The sequence below is a fragment of the Phaseolus vulgaris genome, chromosome 11 (assembly GCF_051622355.1).
Source record: "Phaseolus vulgaris cultivar YP4 chromosome 11, ASM5162235v1, whole genome shotgun sequence".
NCBI classification, from domain to species: Eukaryota; Viridiplantae; Streptophyta; class Magnoliopsida; order Fabales; family Fabaceae; genus Phaseolus; species Phaseolus vulgaris.
In genome coordinates, this window is record NC_143508.1 from 52,729,101 (window position 1) to 52,737,908 (window position 8,808).

General features: G+C 27.5%; 1 long non-coding RNA gene across 1 annotated transcript; it reads left to right on the forward strand.

Annotated features, from left to right (window-relative positions):
- The first annotated feature begins 236 nt into the window (after positions 1-236).
- LOC150023400 (uncharacterized) lies at positions 237-1,738 on the forward strand. The gene is made up of 3 exons (XR_016517166.1): positions 237-299; positions 1,308-1,371; positions 1,559-1,738. It is a non-coding gene; the product is annotated as an uncharacterized LOC150023400 (long non-coding RNA).
- The last annotated feature ends 7,070 nt before the right edge of the window (positions 1,739-8,808 follow it).

Consider the following 8,808-nt stretch of genomic DNA (forward strand, 5'->3'; position numbering starts at 1 on the left):
TATTTATTTTGTACTAATAATCTTAAAAAGGTGTTCATATATTTATACATATTCTATACTAATATTAGAAACTGTTTGTATATTTATTCATATTTTTAAAAAATACTATGCCATAATTTATTTGCACATCTCAAAAAATTGACTTACTAATATTATTTAATAAAATAATGACAAGTGGGCCTTCATATTCGTGTATATAAACGTTAACCTAAAACCTAAATCTCACTCGGCGCCCTCTTTTCTTCTTCTTTACTTTCACATTCTCTCATACTTTTCTATGCAGAGGCTGCTGAAAAGCTGTAAGTTTTTGTATAATATAGCTTCTCATCTTCCATTTATTGTGTAAATTTTTTAGATAATTATATATATTACAAATTCTTCATCCAATCTTGATTTGTTCTAATTTGGTTTATTTCTGTTATAGTCAAATCAGTCAAATGATATTTATATAATTGTGGAGTTGAAAAACTTTTTTAGATTGAATGTGTCATGGGTCTGGTTTGTTTATGTACCTGTATTGTATATTATGAAAATTTATTTTATATTCAAGCTTCTTTTCATTTAATATTAAGCATTATGTTTATTTTAAACCATTTCCTTCAAGATATATACTTATCTACATTAATGCAATACTTTGTTTATTCATCTCCTAAACCATGCCATTTTTGCAAAGAGGTAAAAAGAAAATCACTATTGTGCAAGAGATAGCCCATTAGTGGCATTATATCAGCATATTATTTACCAAAATTATTTTCTAACATCTACTTTTTATATTACAAACTCATGTTGTTCAGATGAAAATTGCTTTGTTTAATTAGTACTTTAAGTTAGATTCATGTGTTTTAATTTGAAAGTGTACTTTTATCTTTATTATCTTTATTTCATGTATGTCTAGTTATTGCAATCTATTCTATGTTATGGTTATTAAGTATTGAGAAATTTGATATCCATTTAATTAATTTAATAGTTTTTTTTATATTAATTCATGTATTATGTTGCGAGACAATATGATTTATCATTTTGAAAATCATATGATAAAAGCATGAAATCTATTATAATAAGTTAAAGATTAATTCTTTCATAATATGATTTATAAAATTATAATTATAAGTTATTAGTCACATTTGATTATAAGTTTTAGGTTCTTTCTTGTTATCTTAAAACTAGAGCAAAAGGAACTAAATCTTTATGCTTGTTGTTTTGTAAGTCTTTTTTGTATAAGGGTTGAAACATTCCTAAAGTGTTCTCCTTTAATTCATTTGTCTATTGCTGATAAAAAATAAAATACTAATCTTTGACTTAAACAGGACATCTTACTCTATAAGATCTGATGCAATGATGGTGGCAGGAGGAATGGTGGTGAGCTTGCAGGTTACTCCACTACCTTACATAGTTATGTATTTTAGATTTTCATTAAGAGAACTCAAACATATACAATGAGTAAAAGTATAATATTTGTAACTTTGCAACTTATACTTTTTTTCATGTTTATTTTATATTATTTAAGTTATAACTTAACATTGTTTTATATCTTCTTTCTAATCTCACGTAATAAAAGGCATGCAAAAATTCAAAGCATGGTGGTTGGAGGTGCATTTTCAGCTTCCAACTGTGATGCATCAAAGAAATTCCTCAAGACAAAACAAAGACAAAAGTTATCCTTTCTTCACAGGTAAGTTTGACTACATACTCACTTGAAACTTACAAATTTTTGAACTACATCTTACTCAATATAAGCCATTAGTCACATGTTTTGAACGAAATAATTATAAAATTTTATTTGATTAGATTTAATCTCTATCTAATATATGTGATTGTGCATGTCGTCATGAATCAAAAATACCTCACACAACATTTTCCATGAAGACACATCAAGAAAAATTATTGTTTCTTGTGTTTTACACGTTTCATGTCTTGTTCTGACATATAGCTTTGGAAGATGACAAAATGGCATGCAACAAACCATAAATGCATTGCTCTTCCATAGGCTTTTTCTGCAAACTGAGTCATGCAACAACTTCAATACAAATGGCACTCATGTAAGGTTCAGATTCAAATTCATTATTATGCTTCACACTTCTAAACTTTTCTAAAGTTTAATAGGTAAATGTAAGATATAAATGCATGATGCATTTATCTTATCTCAATGCATAAAAAATCAGTGAAAAATATTACATAATATAAGGAATGTTATTAGGTTAGCATCCCAAAACTATATGCAACATAATAATAACATTATTTTTATGAGAAATATTAAAAAGTTAAACATAATAATAAACCATGTTTATTATGTTGCATTAGTTTTGGATGCTAATCTAATGAGATTTTTTATACTATGTGACTTTTTTTTGGTGTGAAAGATTAAATACTCATATTTTTATGCATTTAGATAAGTTACACGAATGCATGCATTTGTTTTATATCTCACATATCCAATTTTACATTTACCTATACAACGTTAGAAGTGTGGAAAACTCACTCATAAATTTGCATGCATGTCTAAAACATAGATAGACCCTACGGTGTATTCTAATTATTATGACTATTTACTAAAAAAAAAATAAGAATAAAGAGATTTAAAAGTTAATCCTTTCAATATGGTTTATAAAATTCTAACTACAACTAATTAGTCACATGGTTAGATTCAATTGGTTATAAAATATTACATGTTTAGATTTAATTAATCATACATTTATTTTATACATATGTACCTATGAATCATAATAGGTTCACAATACATATATTAATAAATATAAAAAAATATGTTAAATGAAGTAAACTAATAATCAAAGATATTAAATTAAGAAATTTTTAATTGTTCATGTAGAGGGAATATTGTTATATTTCAATCTACTATGTTGCATATATCAATATTTTTAAATGATTATTTAGGATTTAAGGTTTAAGATTTTGTTTTTTTAGTTTAAAGAAAATCTTGAAATCTTTTCTCTTTGTTTGTTATTTGTAAGAAGGGTTTGGACACTCTTTAAATATCTTATTTAATTATATTTATTTTTTTTATAAAAAAATATTTCAATCTGCACTATATTTAACATTGTTTTTTTTTCTTCTGATCTGACATAACATGCAAAGTATCAAAGTATTATTGTCAGAGATGTATTTTCTCCCTGTCTATAAAAATAATTACAAAGATTTTTTTTTCTGGTTTTAAAGAATTATTGTTTTGCAGAGAATTCCAGTTCTAACTTTGATGCATTTAAAAATTCTTCAAAACAGAACAAAGAAAGCTTCCAATAGAAAAGAAAAGAAAAGAATATAGGTGAGAGTTAATCACTTTATATTTTTTCTGTTATTTGAAAATACTAAATAAAATAAATAATTTTTCTTTCGAAGAGTATAAATCAATAACAATAATAATTACAGATTGTTACTATAGTTTTCTACTATTCTAAGAAAAAATTAATTATTTTATTTATTATTTTAAAAAAGTTTAAATAACAGATTTCTTTTCTTCTTGTATAAGTTTTCTTTGTTTTGCCTTGAGGAATATTTGAGTGCATCACAGTTGGAATTGAAATAATTTGCAAAACAATTTTTTTTAAAGTAGTAAGACAGAAAAAGGCAGAAAATAATTTGCAAAGCAATTTTTTTTTAAAGTAAGAAGGGAAAATGATCTTTGACAGCAATGTACTTTGTATGCAAATTTTGTTGTCAGAAGAAGACATTAAAAAAAGTGTTAAGTAAGTGCACGTTGAAATAGGTGATAATGTTGGAATGTAAATTTTTCACATCAATTTTCTTAAACATTCTCTTTCAAAATTAATCTTTGAACCTAAAATCTAATAATTTATTTTATAAAAAAATAATTAAATTAGAGAAAGTATTTGAAGAAGGTTTCAACTCTTATATAAAAAAAATTGTATTTAAAATAATCGTTTTATAGTAGAGATTATGTTAGATTTTTTATATTAGGGTTAGGATATTTAAGTGCTTTTTTAATTTAAATGATTAAAGTGATGAATATTTGAATTAATTGAAATAGTTATTATTTTTAACAAATTTGACATCTAGAAGCATTAATATATCATAGGAAATCCAAGTAGATTAATTTACTCGATTCATGTATTCTTCAGTTTTGGAAGATGCAACAAATATAAATGCATTGTTCTTCCATAGACGTTTTCTGCATGCTTCTTCAAATAATTCAGAAAAATGGTCCTTTTTTAGTTTTAGCAATTTTTTTTTTTCAAAAACGAAAGTAAAATGTTTCAAGTTTAGTAAAATGGAAATTAACTTCAGATTTTTACCAATATTATTTCTTGTTTTACACTGTCATCCATTTTCTTTATTTATTTTGTTTTACTATTTAACTATTTTAATGTAATTATATATCCCAAATAACAAGAAGGAAGAGAAGCTTATCTGATAGCCCCAATGAAACCTTGCTTGCTGCATTATAAATAGATGAAACCTTTACTTAGCAAATCAATATTTTCTCAGAAGCAAAAATATTTGCAGATATTCATTTTCTTCTCATTTTCTTCAGTTCATTCCTTTGAGAGGTATGCTTTTGTAAATGTTCTTCCTTTTATTTTCAAAAATACTTTCTGTGCTGCTGCTTTCATGTTTGAAGATGAGGTTGGTGATTATGTATAAGGGTTTGCAACGTCTTTAAAAAATATTATTTTATTTTATTTTTTAATTGTTGATAAAAAAAAGCATATGTTTCTTTCATTTGATCTGATATATATGTTGGTTGCAAAATCTGTGATCGATTACAATATGCTATATTGATGATGACAGTGGCTTCTTCCCTAAAAACCTTTCTTTTCTTTGTTTTAGATTTTTTTATCAATAAAAGAATTAAATAAACACTTAAAAAATGTTTGACCTGTATATCTAAAGTATCACAGCTATGAGAGTTCTTGTCTTCATCTAAATTACTGGATCTTACATCGATAAACTTGACAAGGAAAAAACTTTCTGAATCATTGCAAATTCAATTATTTACTTCGGTTCCTAATAAGTACATTTTTTGTTTGTTTGTAACTGCTATTAAGTATTCTTTGTAATTTTATTATTAATATATGCTTTTTGTATAAAAAAAAATTGTATTCGTGAGTGAAATTAGTTTTGAAGGAATCTTAGCTTGCCCAATTAACATGAATATGCATAGTATTAATGTGTAGGTTATTCTGGTTGTTTTTCATGTCTAATTAATATAATATATGTTTTGAACAATTACTTATGCAATAAATATGTAATTAATTTTTTATATGTTTCATTTTCAGATAATGACTTTTCAATCTATGATGGCTTTGGTTTACTACAACGGTCAAATTATGACTGATGAACTCATGTCATCACAATTCATGAGTGAAGTTACTAGCTATCTAGAAGTAAATAACTGTATGACACTGACAACTCTAAAACAAATTATTTTAAATTTGTTCATCCCTTTCAACGGCAAATCATACACGATCGATTTGTTTTATCGCTGTCCAATAACAATGAATGGACTATGGACTTCGTATCGTTGCTTGACCATTCAAGATGACGATGATCTACAATATGTGGTAGCGTATGCAAAAAATTACGAACCTCTCATCCAGTTTGAGCTCATGGCATTCATTCGCGAATGTAAGACAACAAGTAATATCGCTTGGGAGTACTTAGAACAACAACTAAATGATTCCCTAAATATAGGGTAACTCTGCCACTTTTATGTATATTTTTCTTAAATTTGTACTATATTTTTTTTTTCAATTTCAAGATATGTTTGTTATAATAAATTAATGATGTTTTAATTTTATTTTACAAATTTATTGCTTATCATGATTGAGTTAAACAAACACAACTTGATGATGACTAATATCATATTTATATAACATACTACATGGATATGAAAAAATGACAAATATTAATGTAACATAGAAACATAAAAAAAAAAGTAACCTTTAATTACATAACCATCATAATTAAAAAAATTATTATTCCTAACTTTTTTAAAATTATTATTAAAGAAACTGTTTGGTTACCTTGATTTGTGGTTAATACTACACGTAGTTAATGGTTTTTTTTATGAGGGTTTATACATTTTTGGAGTCTCTCTTAATTTAATCTTATTATTTTCTAATAAAAAAATAACAATAATAAAATACATAAATGAAGTTTATTTCAATCCAGATACAAAATATCTAATTTATGTATGAAGGGAAACTAAACATGCAAAATGTGTCATAGCATACTCATATCGCTAAAACAATAAACTAAAGAGACTTATACTTGAATTCACTAAAAAACTTACCCTCCTTTCTAATTGAATTTAAGAGAAAAATTTGACTTTCTTGCTTCAATTTTTTCTTGAAATCCTCCTTAGAAGAATAATTGCATCTTAGAGTTAATTTTGATAGTAAATACTTGATGCAAAATTAGAATAAGCTAAATTTTGAATTTTTCTTTGAATTTGATTCTCTGCATAATTTAACCAGTAAAAAGAAGAGAGAGAGAATATGAATGTGTAAGTTTGTAAGATAGCTGGCTCAATCAAATTTGTTCAGAAATAAGAGAATGAGCACTGGGCACACTTTTCATTGAAAGTTTGATGTGGTTTGCAATAATACTTCTGTGACTGATGTTTGGATTAACGTTTGATGTCGTTTAATGAAAACCATGTTTGATCTCACATATAAGGAATCCAGTGATGATGGTTGTGTCACATAATAATAAATGTTTTGGTGGCAGCAACCCTGAGCATGCAGAGTATGGCTTACATGCATGGGGTGTTTCACTGGAAATGGATCACCATCTCTATGCATCACTGCAAATGGATGAGGCTGCACCACAACTGCCACACATGCATGCTTAGATTCAAATTTTCCACCATGCGTTGCAACTTCTTAGGTTCTCTGCATAAATGTGAAATTTGACTGTCAGATTCAAGTGTGCATGAAAAATTGATGATAATTTGTCTTATAAGAAAACATTGAAATGTGTAGCATTGATCCAATGAATTGAATAAGTTAGCCTTGAGATGCTGAATAACATTGAAATGCTGTTTACGCTGCTACTTTACCAACTTCACAATTTCATTGCTTTTATATCTCTGCTGCACCCCCACAACATTAAAGTTCATATTCTTTTCTTCATTTTTTATTGTATAATTTAATGAGTAAATTGAATTCCGTTGAATGAAAAGAGAGAGAGAATGTGACTGTGATGTTTGGATTAAAGTGTGATGTAATACCAATGCATGCCTTGATCTCACAGTGTATAAGGAATCCAGCGATGCACCAATCTTCACCATGCAGACTATTGCTTCCATGAATGGCTCTTCAATCTGAAACATTTTTGAAAGTTGAACATCAATTTCAATCTTACTTTTGCATCTTTTACATGTGTAGACAGCTTAAAACGTTGTACCAATCAAATTCCATGCATGACTGCAAAAGGATGAGCATCATCACTGCAAAAGGATGAGGATGCAGCAGTTCACCACTTATTGTCTTGCAGCAGTCTAGGATTACTAACCTAGTTGAGCATCTCAATGCTACATCTGTACGAGAATTTAATGAGAAAATTTTGATAATGTTCTACTTCTTCTACTTGCTGTTCTGTGTGGTGGTGGTGGGAGATTTTTCAAGAAACGGATTAATACTCCACTTATTGTTTTCTAACCTACCTTATAATCTCAATGCTATTAATGCTTCCATTTTAATTTCTTTATTAATTAATATATTAGATCATATATTATTTACATGCTACCTTTATGACGGTCGCGATTTCAACTCTGTTTAGCTTTTTGTCAGAATCTTTACACAACCTCTGCACCAATTGAATCCAAAGGCATACAAGCATTGAAAATTAGAAATGCAATCCAATCTTAACATGTATAGTAACCAAGAAAGAACTCATCAAAACAAATAATGAACTTGCATTTTAAATCAAAACTAGCATCCACTATAACCCCAACTTGTTCGGCCTCTGATAAGTGTCATAATTCAGAACTAGGGGAAAATGGAGATAAAAGGGTTAAAGAAGAATGAACAAGTTTGAAGAGAATATAAAAAGACAAAGTTGAAACATTGAAAACTCATCCAAGCAAGATCACTACAGAGGAATTCACCCAAGATTGGCTCAAGCGAGTTCACTCTAGTGAAGTTGAGTTTTTTCTCCTCAAACTCGATTAAGCAAGCAATAGTTCGCTTGAGAAAGATGTCACTTAACCCAAACCCAATTAGGTCATATTTGAATGCTAAGAATAAATTTTAAATGTTAACTTCTTTATAACATTTGTTCGTAATGATAAGAAATTTTTATAAATATTTGAGGAATTGATATTTAGGAGACATTTGTTTGCGAGGAATCAATATGAATGATTTTTATATATGTGCATCATGTCAATTAAGATGAAATGTCATATGTTTTTATTCATTGATAATACAAGCAAGTGAGAATGATGAATCCCAATTCCATTTTTCCCAATTGACTCATCCAAATCATTTACTCTTCTTTTATTTAAGTTCTTACAAATTCCTTATACAAACCTTTCAAACAAACTTTGACACATCTTCATATTTAGTGAATATTATACATGAGATTTCATAATTATTCCTTTTAGGTTCGATATCCGTCCTTAGGGACATTTTATTACTTCTAACCCAGGACACTTCCTTAAAATAGTCATCAGTCTCCTACCCACTGGAATATGTTTGGAACTCGATTGCTCAACCAAGACAAAATCCAATTTGTAAGACTAGAATCGATTTTGGTTTCTCACCTTATTCACCAATGCAAACAACTACCCACTTTCTAACTTCTCTCTACTACACTAACCATAACAACAAA